Raw genomic sequence first — 14,708 nt, forward strand, 5'->3', positions numbered from 1 at the left:
TTAGTCTTGTGATTTTATGAGCTGGAAATGTAAGAGCTGCAATCGGTTTCAAATGCACTCTTCTAAGCAGACAGATTTCTGTTTGTACACCGTTATAGCTGAAGTCTGAGAGCTGCCTTCTCATGAAATGTGCCTTTTTCCATTCAGTTGCTTCCTTTAAGATTTCTCTGTTCTCTCATGTATGTGGATTGAGTGAGCAAAGAATTGAGCTTTCTAAAAATCTCCTGCTCTCCCTTTTTCCTGGGAGTTAAAAGTAATTTGTTGGTGTCTTACAGTAACTTACTTCAGAGTAGTTTAACTTGTTCTATAAGCTATTAGACTTTTATTAGCGCTACTTCTGAATTTCCAGACAAACACTCTTTGCTTGGTATTCATTTCCAGCTAAAGACACTACGTATTTATAGCATAATTGAGAGGCAGTCTTCTCGTTTCATAAACATTTGAAGCAGGACTTGGTGGTTGGTTTAATTGATTAGCAACATGCATTTAATCGAGGAGCATAAAACATAATTCAGGTTTCATCCATGAAAAATGAAAGCAGAATGATTGCAAGTGAGGAAGGAGCCTGAACCAAACTCCAGAAATTACCTTTGGCTTTCATTTGTTAAATGAATCAAATATCGTTTTACGTGACAGCTTATGTTAACAGCATATGAAGAAATTATAGAGATGCTTAAAGCAGTTATAGTCTGAATCATGGAGTTCAATTGGAAATTAGTATTAAACCCATTTGAACACCTTGCTTTAAGGGAGAGGTTGGGACAGGTCATCTAAAACTGCTGCTTCTTATTTTAACAGAACAATAAGTGTTCTTGAATAACAAATGGACTGTGAGGTGCCTGCTTAGTTGTAGGTAGAACACTGATGCTTCTTTTAGTTTCATTTTGATAGTCAACACCATGTAAAAATACACAATGTCTTGTAACCGTTTGGCTGCTCTAACTTTTGGAGCAGTGCTGCAGGCATTCCAGCAGAAGAGGTGTGAAAGTTCATCTGCCTGCATAATTCTTGTATGAACTCACTTCAGTGACACATTCCTCCTGCAGGATTGCATTTCAGCTGAGGACACATGTCTCTGACATCATACAACTAAAATACATAAATCCAAGAAAATCGGTTATGGTTTTTACAGTCAAGATACAAGCAAAGTCTGTGGGAGGCAAAAGGCTGTATCTCTTCCTGGTTTTCCTTAGTAGCTCACTAAAGTAGTTCAGATCAAAACCACCTCATTAGATGAGATGGGAATGTGGAAATTTAGATTACAGTCATAAAAACATGCTATTTACAGGAAGTTGAACAGGTGCTGTCCTTTTAAAACACGTTATCTGCTGCTAATGGAGCCTGATTCATATTAAACTATTCAAGTTGGTCAGAGTAGGTGGAGTCAAATTTAAATAAAACCTCTTTTTTTGAGAAGCAAAGCTAGAGCTACAGCTACTTTCTGCCAGCAGTTCTATAAGAGATGATTCTTATAGTAAGCAATACTGCAGAATTAGGTACCACTCAAAATGAAGAAAGGTTTCATGATCTGTCCTAATAAGGGAAAGTACATCTGGCTGCCCTGGAGCCGCCTAGTTGGAAGACTGTTGCTCTGAGTCATAGCCTTTCTTTGTTTCCTCTGTTGCTTAAGAGTAAACTACAGGCAGCCCAGCATGTCTGTCTTGACACATCAGTGTGCACATTTTGCATGCAGGCTGGGGATGAGGGAATAGAGAGGAAACTGGTACAGTGAAGACTCCCACCTGGTCCCTGTTAATTTCTGACCTTCTCTGTTTTTGCAGAGCTTGCTTGCATCCTTGCATCGGTGCCAATGAGGTGATTAGCTAGCAGAGAGGAAAAGAATCCTTTGTAAATTTGCATTTCTGCACCAGGGTACTACCTGGTGTGTGAGCTGCCCTGAGCTGTGGAAACTTGGCTTTGAAACCTAGGCAGAGAGCAATTAAGGTTTTAATGCTAATGATTGAATTACATTGCATGACATTGCATTTCAAGTGTGACAGAAAAGTGTGCTGTGAAATGTGGTTTTCAAAGACAAATACTGCATTTGTGATAGCCTTTTCAGAAATGAAAATAACCCAAAGATTTTCAATACCAAAAAATGAAGCTATTTATTCTGTATGCAAATAATCCTGTAGCCAGTGAAAGACACTGCTTCAGCTCACTTAAAAGTAGCAAGGTTATGCGAAGCCTGTGCACAGAATCACAGTAAAAGCTTAGGCTATTTTCTGATTGCATTATCTTATCCAGTGATATTTCAAATGCCAGTAGTGGTCTGTTCTCTATATTTAAACCATCACAGCAGAAGGCATTGTGTTTCCTATAAAAATAGCGTTTTAACTGTTTACACATGGCCAAATCATAGCATACCCCAAGGAAGAAGCCCCCAAGAGCTGAAGCGTGGTACTTGTTTGGTGCCAAATTCCTTTCCTTTGGCATTGGGTGCAGGTCCCTTATCTGGGATATGTTTTACTTCCAACTTCAGGTTAGGTCAGCTCTGTTTGCAGACGAGTTGAGGAAGGAAAAGTGTACAAGCAAAACACTAACCCACGTGGTGGGGAGGCAACAAGGCAGAGTTTATAGAGGCAGGTCATTCCCTTGTGCTCTAGCAGCAATGTAAACCAGCCTAGGAAGGCTGGCTCAGTGTCCTTAGCGAGAATATCGTGTTGGGGTCAGGACGTTCTTTTAAAATTATAGTTGAAATAATAAAAAGCTTCTGGTAGCCGGAATGGATCTACTGAACAGGACAGAGGTCAGTCTAAGATGTAACTTCTGTGCTTTTTGGTCCTGTTTAGTCCTAGTAACAAAATGCAGGTAACTAATGAAACTAAATTTCAAGTTACTGGCTGTAGATATTGAACATTGGATCAATATTAGGGTCTGTTACAACAGCTAGTATCGGTCAGCAGCAGTTTGGGCCACTTGGGTGAAAAGACTTTCGGAAAAAGCTAATCTGGGCTCAGTCGTGCAGGCTGCAGAATACAGATAGAATACAGATAGAATACAGATAGAATACAGATAGAATACAGATAGAACACAGATAGAAATACAGATAGAAGCAATGTGTTCATTCTTAAAAATATGGTTTCCTATATTTAACATAAGCATTAAGATTTAAAATCCAAATGTTTCTTCAGACACATAATACTGTCATCAATGAAGTTTGAATAATTTTAGCATCAATAAAATGATTTTATTGGCACTTCTGCCTTTTACTTTTATGAGAAGCATCTCACAGTGGTGTAGGAGATCCAAATGAACTAGTCTGTTTATTTTACTCATAGCAAATAATTTGCTTAAAGATAATTGGGTGACACTAAGACACATTAGCCTTGCTGCACAAAGAATGCTTAAGATTGAAGAGACATAAAAATAAGTAGTTTCTCCTATGGAGAAATGGTATTTTTTTTTTAGGAAATGAGGTAAGCTGGCAAGAAAATGTAATGAACTTTGATGTGCTGTTACTTCAATTACACACATTCAGTGCACAGAGGATCTGTCTGCAGGGCTGTTCAGCTGCATTCACAAATTTTAAATCCATTGCACCTGAAGGAGTGTGTGTGTGGGGGGGGTATCTTAGTTTTAAAACAATGGAAGAAATATGCTGAATTTAGCAACAAAGTGGTATGGAACTTTCTGTGATACCTGGTAATGAACAGACTGTGCCTGCAAAATCATCACATGAATTACTTTAGGCCCTGATTTATTGCCTCTCATCATCTGGTGAACTTTGAGTTCTCATCTGTTTCTATTCTTTGCAGAAATGAGCAAGGTTTGGAATAACTCTCTAGGTGTATTTCCCACAGGGCTGGCAAGCAAATAATGGATATTTTCTGCAGCCCATATGGATCTGAGGCACAGAATACAAAGAGCCAACAGTGTCTCATGGCTCTCCAAGTGCGCAGCTCGGAGCTTAAGTTCAGAATGTCAGAACACTTAACCCAGCAGGAATTTTTCTATTTTATTTGAATAAAATTGAGATGAAACCAAGGAAAATCTAAAGCAGTGTTGCTGAGCTGCCAAAAAGATTTGAGGTTTTCACTTCTGTCTGGAGGAGGAGGAGCTACAAGATCTGGTTTAGTAGCTGTGGGAGCAATGGTAATGGGAGGACAGTTGGACTAGATGATCTTGTAGGTCCTTTCCAACCTTGTGTTTCTATGATTCTTCCAAAGGACTGAAGCAGTGGCAGCACATTCCCCTGTTTACATATTTCAGTAGTTGTTAGTGCTTACTTGGTCCCCAAGACCTTCCTTCAAAGCTGTAATTTCTGATGTGATCTTATACCTCACCCCAACCTTCTTCAATTACCATCCAGCTACCATGAAGTCTTGTTGTTTCTCTTGGTCTATTATCTTATCAGAGATTACATGTGATTTCCCTTAAATTTCCCTTAAAAATTTAGATCTTGGTCAAAAAAGTCAGTATTTCAACTCCTAGTTTACATCTACAATTAAAGGGGATCTTCAGCCTTGATTCTCAACCATTAAATTCAAAGCTTTATTAAAATTACTACATGCCTACACACCAAGCCCTCACGAAGACAGAACACATCTGGGAGGGGGACTGTACAAAGAAAGAGGAAATGCTATTAGTGCAAAACATCCTGATAAAGAACAAATCTGCATCAGAGGAATTTTATCATTCTCAGCAGTACATCTGCTACCTGTGAAAAAAAAAAACACCTGTGTGACTGAAATCTCACTGTATGGATCCATTAGCTTAGACTGAACAAAGGATATAAGGTAGAAAGGGTTGTATAACGATAACATAAACAAATATTGGTGCCTAGAAACAGCAGGCATAGACACATTAAAATATTTAAGGTACCTGAAATATTAACTGCCTAGCAACAAGTCCCTGATTACTTCAAAGAAAATACGCACGACTTTGGAAGGCAGAAATCATAGCTATTATTATTATTATTATACTTCTTTTTTTTTACAATAGCAATTAGACTCATCGTTATTATTACATAACATACAATTGCACGCACAGTGAATCCCTGCCTTAAATAGTTTGTGCTTGACTACACTAAGAAGCAATACGTGAGTAGGAAATCACAGGATGTGTTTTATAGAGCAGAGAAATTGACTCTCTGCATCACTGGGCTGCAGCTCCTCCCCTGCCTCAGATTTATGTTACAGCCATCCCAACCCACCTTAAGTCTACATACTCATTTCTTGATTGCGGTTATATTGCAGTTGAGCCATACAAACTATCCCAAGCACATTACATGACACTGACAAAAGAGCCAATTTAGGCTGTGACTCTTATTTCCCTCTGTTGTTCATGTCATTGCAAGTTCCTGTACCTTAGTCTGGTAGTGACCCACAATGCACTCACTAAGCAGCTCCTTGGGTTACAGCTTGGCGCTGCTGTCTTCCCTCACCATTACACGTACCTTATGCATGAGCCCAAAGGCTGAATTTCCTGCTCAGTCCTTGTGAAACAGCTGAAAGGACTGTGATGGAAAAAGGTTCCCAGTAATACCTAAACAAACTTTCTAATCTTGCATGTGTTCATTACAGCAGTGAGCAAACACGTTGGCAGGATGTTTCCACGCTTTGGTGGCAGGCTCTGCTAGAAGCCTACATTGCTCTGATATTTTTTTAAGCTCACAATAGGTGTCAGATTAGGGCAGGTTTGCATGCGATTGGAAGCATTGGGTTCCTGCAGTTCCAGTTAAAACACACAACTTAGAAACATTCAACATTAAAAAAACCAAACCAAAACAGGATGCTTTCAGAGCTGGCTTCCAAATGAGTCTTTTAGAACCCTACTTGTACATGGCACGTTTCAAGCTCCATATGATACTGATAGCTGTTTTCAGATGGGATCCAAGCAGAGCCTCATTTGCTAGTTGTCCACTCCTGATGCATTCTTCTGTAATGTTCCTCTCCCTCGGGGGCAGGAAAGCCAAGGAGTTTTTTGTGCTTAGGATTTTCCTTGTTGTACTTTCTGTCTGAAGGACTGCACAGCCGAAGTTGTGAGGAGTTGGAACAGAAGTGAAAGTATTTGTGTAAATGGTAGAGGAAGAACGGCCCAACTTCTGTGTGAGTTCATATCTGTTCACTTCAGCACACAACAGGGGTGGGCTACGTGCAGCAGGCACTCAACAGATCCAGGCTCGAAGAAACTTCCAGATTTAAAAGCTGAAGTTACTTAGTATTGAATCTAGAAATAAGCTTCCCACCAACCTTATTCCCAGCAAAATCCAGTCAGTGGAAGAAACTCGTGATGTCGACGGACGATAATTTAACTTTCATCATACAGCCAAGAGTCACACCAAGAAAACGTGCTATTGCGGCACTATTAACGCGATTTTACAGCGTCGCGGAATTACGTTCCTCAGGAGCAGCCGAAGCAGCTGCATTACTGCACTTGGAAAACACGGACTTTGCTCGCTCCAGCCGACTGCCGCCGTAGCTCTATGCGTGACGCCACCAAACCTTCACCACGCCGCTCCGGGAAGAGAGCGGCAGGAGGCGGCCGGTAGGGGGCGATTGGGAGCCGCGGGCGAGCCCGGAACGGAACGGAATAGAAGCCGGTTCGGTTGAAAGGGACCTTGCCGGAGCACCGAGCGCACTGCGCGGTGAGGGCTGCGCTCAGCGCTGAGACCGCAGCGATGCGTGCGGAGGCAGAAAAACTTCTATGAAAGGAATGAGAAAGCTGAATTTCTGTGCTTTCATTCACGTTCACTGCGGCCCTAAGAAACAGGTTCTTATTCTAACTTCGCATTTTTACACAATGAAAAAATCCCCTCATGAAATGAGCACAGCGCTGGGGTCTGCATTTCTACTGCAAAGCAAGTAATGTTCCTCTTAGCCCTTCTTATGGCATGCAAACATTTATTTTCATCCCAGTCCTTTCAGAAGCCTTTTACAACAGGAATGACTGCTTTCTATTTTATCTTTCCTGAGCTGAGTCCAAACAGACTGAACAAAACCAAAGGATAAATGGCTGCTCCAGCTAAGAATTGAACCTTTGCCCACAGCTGGTGCTGTTAAATGGCACGTGCCTGTGTTTGATTAAAGGTAGGGTAGTAGCATCTTTTTTTAAGATTGCTGGCCAGTTTTATCTTTGTCATTGTAATTAACATAGAGGCTCCAGGCGAATCAAACCAGCCAACAGAACAGCTGAATGCATAATGCACCAGTTGGGCTCAGAAATCTCATATTTCAACCTGTTTTAGCTGTTCATAAAATCCAGCAGTGGTGTGTGCAAGCTCAGCTCATTGCAGTGAGCAGTCTATTCCCATGCTTATCTATCCAGAATCTGACTTTCTGTCTAATCTCACTCATTTTTTCCTGCAATTCTACTCATTATTTCTTATAGGGCATAAAAGATGGGATTGTTTAGCCTCAAAGGAAAAATAACCAAACAAACACAGAAACAAAACCAAAACCAAAAGGCTCCAGAATGACCTTATCAATGTGTTTATGTGACTGGTGGGAGGGAGGAAAGAAGTCAGATCCAGACTCTTCTCAGCGTGACAGGACAAGAGGGCATACACTGAAATACAAGGAATTCTACATAAAGATAAGAAAACTCTTTTTCATTGTGAGAGTGGACAAAGACTGGCCCAGCTTGCCAAGGCAGGCTGTGGAGATCCCATTTTTGGAGATACTCAGAACTCCACTGGACATGCTCCTGGGCAGCCTGCGATAGCTGACCCTGTTCTGAGCAAAGGGTTGGACCACCAGGGCCTTTTGGCCTCAGGCTTTATATGATTCAGTGACAGAGGACAATGAAGACAGCTATTCGTGTTATCTTTCCAGCACTGTTTGTATATTTCAAGACTGTTTTCCTCTTTCCCATACATCTCCAAAGAACTGCAGTTCTTCAAATCATGAATCACATCTGCTAAAATTCAGATTATCCTTTGGCCTATTTTCAGTGAATTCATGTAATTATTGAAATGATAGCATCAAACAATATAGTATTCTCACTGAGGCCTTACTAGCAGTGGAGCAAAGGGATTACTGCATAGGTCTTATGTGTAATGCTCCTGTGTATTCATCTTAGCATAACTGGATTTTTTTCCTTTTTCCTACTGGTTGGTTCATCAGTTTGTGATCTAGGATTACCCCAAAACTCCTGATTAACCAGCTGTTCTTCAGCTTGTATTCATAGCCAGAAACATTTTCTTTTGCCTGCCATTTCATGCATTTGAGAACATTTCTTCAGCTTGGCACAATAATATCATAATGGAATCCTGATACCTAGTGGGCTTTTGAACCATCCTAGCCTGATATTTACTAAACACACTGGCTATTTCATGATTTGGGCCATCAATAAAGATACAGAATAGTACCAAGCTTGTGAGTTTAGTACTAGTACCTATAACACTCTATAAAATGCACTATAAAATAGCAGCAAACCCTGAGTGAGACTCTGATCAGTGCTGCTGCTGGACAGCAAGACCTGAGATCCTTCAGTGGCCAGCAACGCCTTCCCTGTTGCAGTCTTCTGAGGACTGAGCAAGCCTTTGACCTGTGATCTTCTTAAAGCCTGAGTCTAGCTAGTGATTACTGTATTATGTGCTGGCTGTTTAGAATTTGACCAGATCTACAGAGGGTTTAGGTAACTGGAAAGTGCACATAACTGGAAATTCTAGACATTCCGTGCAACTGTAAGCTATGTTAGGCCCTAGAAATTGTAGATTACAAGCTATGTTGATTACTAAATTTGTAATAACAAGTCTCTAATTATAACCACAACCCTGTGGCCAGTTCTCATTCTGCCAAGGATGTCTGTGCTCTGTAGTATCGGGTGACAGTCAGCCCTTAGGAACCACTCTACAGGAGAAACTTCCCAACTATTTGGGGCTGTGGAGGTGTCCTGACTGGACTGCATTTCCCTGGATAACTATGGGAAGAGCATGAGAGGCAAGATCACAGGTCATATTAAGCCAAGATTTACTCTATCTGCCCAGGACTGCTAGACTTTCAAATGGGTATTGATTCAACACTGTTAACAGTTTCATAACACTTCATCATCTTGCAAGTATCTGAAAGTAGATATTTCGATTATTTTCCTTCTATTTTTTTCATTTAAGGAACGAGGCAATTTGATCTAAAATTCTCAAAGTCTTCTTTGCCTTTATTTTAAGTCTTAAGGTGGTGCAGATTCACTATTATCCATACAGTTGTAACCTTCCACCGATCTTTCAAATATTGGAGAATCACGGTAATTTAGAAGCCCAAATACATTCCCTGCTTTATGGAGCCTTGCTCATCCTGTCAGTGTCCAAAGGTCAGTACTTACCATTCCGAGGCCGTCACGTCTCCACCCGATCCTACCAGACTGATGACATAATGCAGACTCCTGAAATTATAACACACACTTGTAAATTTTCCCTTCAGTAATAGCTCAGAAATAGTTCTGTTTCTTCCTACAGTGAGAATGGCAAGCCTATGGTGCATTCATAACTGAAAGGATGCCTTGCAATTATTTGCATCTCTTTTTTTCCCCCCAAAGACATAGTTCATTCTTTATAATTAGCTTCTAGGACATAGAACAGTTTTCAGGCTTTGGACTTTTCTCAGAAATATCTTCTGGTAAAGCTGAGTCATCTGTGTAGCTACATATCAATCACAGCACCATCGCTCTCTGATTTATCACATGGAGTCACAGAATTAGAGGGTAAAGCTATTATAGATACACAGCATATATATATTGCACAAATACATATGTTGAAACATAACTAAAATGTCAAACAAAGTGAAAAATAAACTAGTAATTGCCAGGTGTTACATGAAGCACTGATTTCATCTTGGCTTCTCATTGCCATTTCCCTTCAAAAACGCAAAACTCAGCTGACAGCAAAGGCAATACACGACTTCCCACGTTTGTCTAAGGCACAGTCTTACATTTTTTTCCCCCCTATTATTTCCATAAAACAGAGAGCTTTCATTTATATGCACATTGGTATGACTGTAATCTCTTCCACACCAACATATTAAAATATTTTACACATATCAGAGAAGTCGTATATAGCACCACAGTACATTATAGAAATATTATATTTAGTTATGTATGTAAAAGGAAGAGAAGCTTTTTATCCAAGGCTAGGCAAAGATTTTATGACTTTCAGCCCTCTTTTTCAGTCTCATGTCCATCTTCCCCAGGTTTTACAATGACCTACATATCATTACACAGGAAATGCAAAGCCAGCAATAAACACTATCAGCTTCTTTACAGCAATGATCAACTATCCTAGTTACTTAAGTATAGAACATTTAATCTCTCAGGAAAATAAAGTTATTTTAATCTTCTGGTGTAGCCCTTTGAGAGTCGTAAGAATCGTAATTACCAATATGGTGCTTGACTGTACAGCAAGTGCTTGAGCTTTGCAAATTCCATACGTGCCTTTTTATATCCACAAGTCACAGATGAAGGAAAAGTTGATAGCATTTTTGACCTAAATTACCGCCTAGCAGCAAAAGATTCTGCTCTCACAGGAAAAGGATTCAGTGTCATTCTTAGCACTTTACACATCCCTATTCCTTTCTTACATACAGATGGACATCCCTGCAATATAAATGCATCTCTACATAGAGGTCAAGGTTCTGTAAACATGGGTTCTATTGGAGAACACTGGGTTTGTGCATTGAGGTAAGCTAAGAGATTTATTGTGACTTTACATGTCTGCTAGATTAATTATAATAGCAGTATTAGAAATAAACACCTATTCTGCAGCTTAGCTGTGCTAGGAACCTGGTTTAGATACAAGAAGACTTTCAGAAGACTCCTCTTACCATTCCAGCTTATATCATTCAGAAAGGTGATGAATTATGTCAGTAGAAAAGGAACTTGGGATGGCATTCTTTGTGTCTCATTACAGGCCTCTACTGCTCTAAACGTGGAAGAGCACACAAACTGTATTGCAGAAAGTTAAAACCAAAAGTTGCACTTCAGAACTACCTCTAATCTGTTCTGGTTTCTAAGGGCTCTTGTAGTAGAAATGCTAAGTTACAGCCTGAAGCAGTGACTGACCACTACCTGGTGGGAAGGCAGGGCCAACCCAGGGGAGCCCAGGTACACACAGTGCAGCTGAGTGACCAGAATGGCTGGAGACAGGATCCACCCCTTCCCAGACCTCATTTAAGGGCTGGCAGTAGAGATAAGGGAATCTTGTTGGAGATCCTTACCTATCTAAGGCCTTCCAAAGGGTAAACTGGTTCTTTCTTTTGTTTCTCTATCCACAGCTGCTATGTTTGGGCTAATTCTTGCTTGCTGCAGCCTAGGACATTGCTACCCTGCTTTCATTGCTGTGCTTTCTGTTGCATTATAGCATTACAGGTCTGTAGGGCAAAGCCAGGTTGGTCTCAAATAAAGCTGTTGGAACATGCATAATGCAGAAACTGGTTCCCCAGCACCAGCTGTTTTGTTCTCCATATCCTCTCCTATTTTACTACACTGCTTGCCGAAGTAGACATGTTTGGTACCACTGTATTTGTATCACAGTTGTGATCTGATTTTTTGCTTCTTGGCAGTTCAAAAGTAAACAAGCAACACTAAAGTAAATCCACTTCTGTTCAGTATGGGCCCTGTAAATTTACTGTTACTCTGGTTAGGGTCACTTGGAGCCTGGTTTCATAAGCAATACTTTAGTAGGTTATTCAGCAGCTGCATTAGTTCCCTGATTTCAGTTCACAGTATGCTGCACAAATGCTTGTGGCTATACAATGCAGGCGTGGTACAGGAATAGAAACATACAGCTGGGAAGGAGGAAATGATTATTTAAGCTGGTTTTAGCACTGCTGTTGGTGAATGTCACAATGTGTCAAAACTTTGAGAAGTTCTTCTGGACTTTTTCCTGCTCTCTCTTTTTTCTTATTAAAAGACAGGAGCTCCATTTGTCCTATAGCTTTGCTTTTTGTCCTTGCGAGAAGTTCAGAAACATGAACTATTTTGCTTTTGAAAAAGCAGCCCAATTTGAAAAGTAAAAATGAAAGCAAGCTCTTCCAAAAGGTAGTAAACCTCCTAATCTGCTTTCAGAAAACATTAACATTTTAATTTTACTGAATATCTCTTCAACAAACTGCCTATAGACTTCCATCCTGCGTTCTATTAAACATATTTTACCCTTCCAAGACACTGAGTTGAACACTGTTTCACAAATAGAAGCATGATCAGGACAATACTGTCTCTGAAACCCTTCCACAGAAGCCACACTACCTTAATAAAAACCCATATGGTTGTGAGGAAGCATCTGAAGAAACACCTACACTGAAAATTCTTCCTGTCAAAGGATTGGGGTACGTAGGTCTAGAATTGTGCAGATGTCCTTGATGCATCTGGACAATGGGATTAGTGCTCACTCAGCCCTTTATAAATGAAAAGACACATGGAGCTGTGCAATGAAATATAGAACCTATTTAGCAAAGCACTTCTTGAGTCTGAAATAGCCCACTAAGTACACTTGTGAAACCAGCAGCAAAGCAGTACATCTATGTTATCAGATTAGGAAAAACAAGCAGAATTGGCTGAAATTAAGCTGTGAGTTTTATTATGGTGGTGGCAAAGAGCGCCCTGTCATTTAATTTGAAAAAAAAGTTATGAATTAAACACGGTCTTGATATACTATAAATAATATCTTGACTTACTGAGGTGGACCAACAACAATATAAAGAATCCTTTCATGCATGACTGTACTTGCTTGGTAGATCACAAGTGGAATTTGCAATTATAGAATGAAATGAAAGAAAGTAACCATAGGCCCTAAAAAAATAAAGAAAGAAATAAATTCCCCTTTATTTTTGCACACAGTATCACTGATTTGATCTTAACAGTAAGTGCAAGAGGGAAATCAACGTATTATCCATAAACCATGAAATATATTGCAGATGTTGATCACATACACATAGTTTTGAAAGGAAAACTTTATTGTTTTCCTGTGTGCTGAGTAAGGCTCAATGGAAATATTCCCACTAGTAAATAAGTCACTTCCACAGGGAAGGAGGAAATGCCATAATCTTTCTCCCTTTGGAGATAACAACTCCAACTGCCATATGGAAAAGTTATTCCTGTGAGAAGTTAGACATAAATACAAATATTTTTATGCTAAACTTCTTTCCCTGGTTTTGAGGAATTCTCATTTTGTTGTAAGAAGTTAATAGGTATTTTTGTTATGACAGAAAAATACAAAACCACTGTAATAATAAGTTTTTTTCCCCAGAGTACTTAGTACTAAGATGATGTCTGTAGGTACTTCTGAAGTGTTCTGGTGCCAATTGCTGGCTGTCACAAGCTTCTGTTTATCTGCTGTAAGTTGCCAATCAGAAGTGCCTACTGTGTTACTTTTGTTCCAAGAAGGTTCCATCTCAACGCAGAGTAAACCTATCCAGAAAGTACAGAAATGCCATTTTGAATATACTTCTGAATCAGGAAGTCACCCTCTTGCATTGCAGTCTCTTAACCATCTCACACAGCTGGGGAGCTGCCATATCAACTTAGTCAACCTGTGATTAAGAATTAGGCAAATTAAAGACTGACTGTGATATTGCAGAAGTACTCATCCATGGATGTGATTGAAGATAGTAAGAGCACAGCAACATGGACTTATTATTCATACTACTCTATTAAAAGGAATATGTCAAAGACACAGGCAAACCAGTTTGTCTTGTCTGCAAACAAATATCTTGCAAGAAAACCAGCAGGTGTAACAAGAGGCCAGCTGGACTGAATGGGGAACACATAACCAGCCTCCAATGCAAAAAGGGAGCATATGGAAAATCCAAATGCATGTGGACTACAGATGCATTGCCTGGGAACACAAGGATGAAAGTAGGAAAAACAAAATGCCATTAGATTGAAAATTGGCAAAGAGTATGAAGTGAAATAAGAAAGGCTTCTATAACTGCTTGGGAATCAAGAAGATGACCAAAGCAAAGCATGAATCCACTGCTAAGAGAGGTCTGTAATCCTGTGATGGCACAGAAAAGGCTGAGGCCTTTTCCGAGAATCTGCTTTAAAGCCTTTCATGCTTATGTGTCTAACAGTGAACTTTATCACAGCACTTGACAGTTCTGTAAATAACTAGATGGAATATACCTTAAATAAATAATAGAGTAGTAAAAATTACTTTCCATGTTGTCAGATAGCTAAATAAGTGACAGCTCAACTTGTCATTCCAAAGGAAAGCAGTAAATATGTTTACTATATAACTTCCACCAACTTCATCTATGAACTGGTATCTGATAGCAAGAAAAGCATGAGCTGAATAAGACAGTACAGGTAAGTAGAACTGTTTCAAATACTGTTATTGGCACAGTGAAAGCTAAAGATGATTTCTCTGATGCTCACCTGAAAGCCACCAAGAGCATGTTTCCCCTACCACAAAAGTGTTCCACCACTTCTTAATCGTGGGGATTTATAAGTAAAAATCCTCATGTTACACTCTAGAGCTGCACATTGATATCAACTATTCAGTCAGTTGTACTTTCAAGTATGGACTGTTGCCAAATCAGATCACTTCCCATTAATCAACATTTAAACACGAAACCAAACTGTGGGCAATCGGGTAATACTGAGAGTGAGAGTGCAGAACTAATTGCCAGCCCACACATTTCCTTCCCATTAGCTATTGTCAATGAACTGCAAAAATGCAAATACAAAGTTCCTTCTCTTTTTTTCATTCTTGCTAAGTGAAGCTGACAAGGCTTATGAAAACACTGCCCTTCTATGAATCTCAGGAAAACACACTG

General features: G+C 39.8%; 1 protein-coding gene and 1 long non-coding RNA gene across 3 annotated transcripts in view; both read right to left on the reverse strand.

Annotated features, from left to right (window-relative positions):
* The window catches only part of TIAL1 (TIA1 cytotoxic granule associated RNA binding protein like 1), a 264,354-nt gene that overhangs the window by 47,426 nt on the left and 202,220 nt on the right, over window positions 1-14,708 (reverse strand). The window lies entirely within an intron of this gene.
* LOC140253892 (uncharacterized) overlaps window positions 1-14,708 on the reverse strand; it is a 41,799-nt gene that overhangs the window by 23,095 nt on the left and 3,996 nt on the right. The window contains exons 3-4 of one of the 2 annotated variants that reach the window (XR_011904021.1): window positions 9,265-9,324; window positions 4,469-6,646 (exon numbers count right to left, since the gene is read on the reverse strand). This is a non-coding gene — a long non-coding RNA (uncharacterized lncRNA). Of the gene's footprint in view, window positions 1-4,468; window positions 6,647-9,264; window positions 9,325-14,708 lie in introns of those variants that run through there. The other variant, XR_011904022.1, reaches the window with a different exon arrangement.

The sequence above is a fragment of the Excalfactoria chinensis genome, chromosome 6, assembly GCF_039878825.1.
Source record: "Excalfactoria chinensis isolate bCotChi1 chromosome 6, bCotChi1.hap2, whole genome shotgun sequence".
Lineage (NCBI taxonomy): Eukaryota > Metazoa > Chordata > Aves > Galliformes > Phasianidae > Excalfactoria > Excalfactoria chinensis.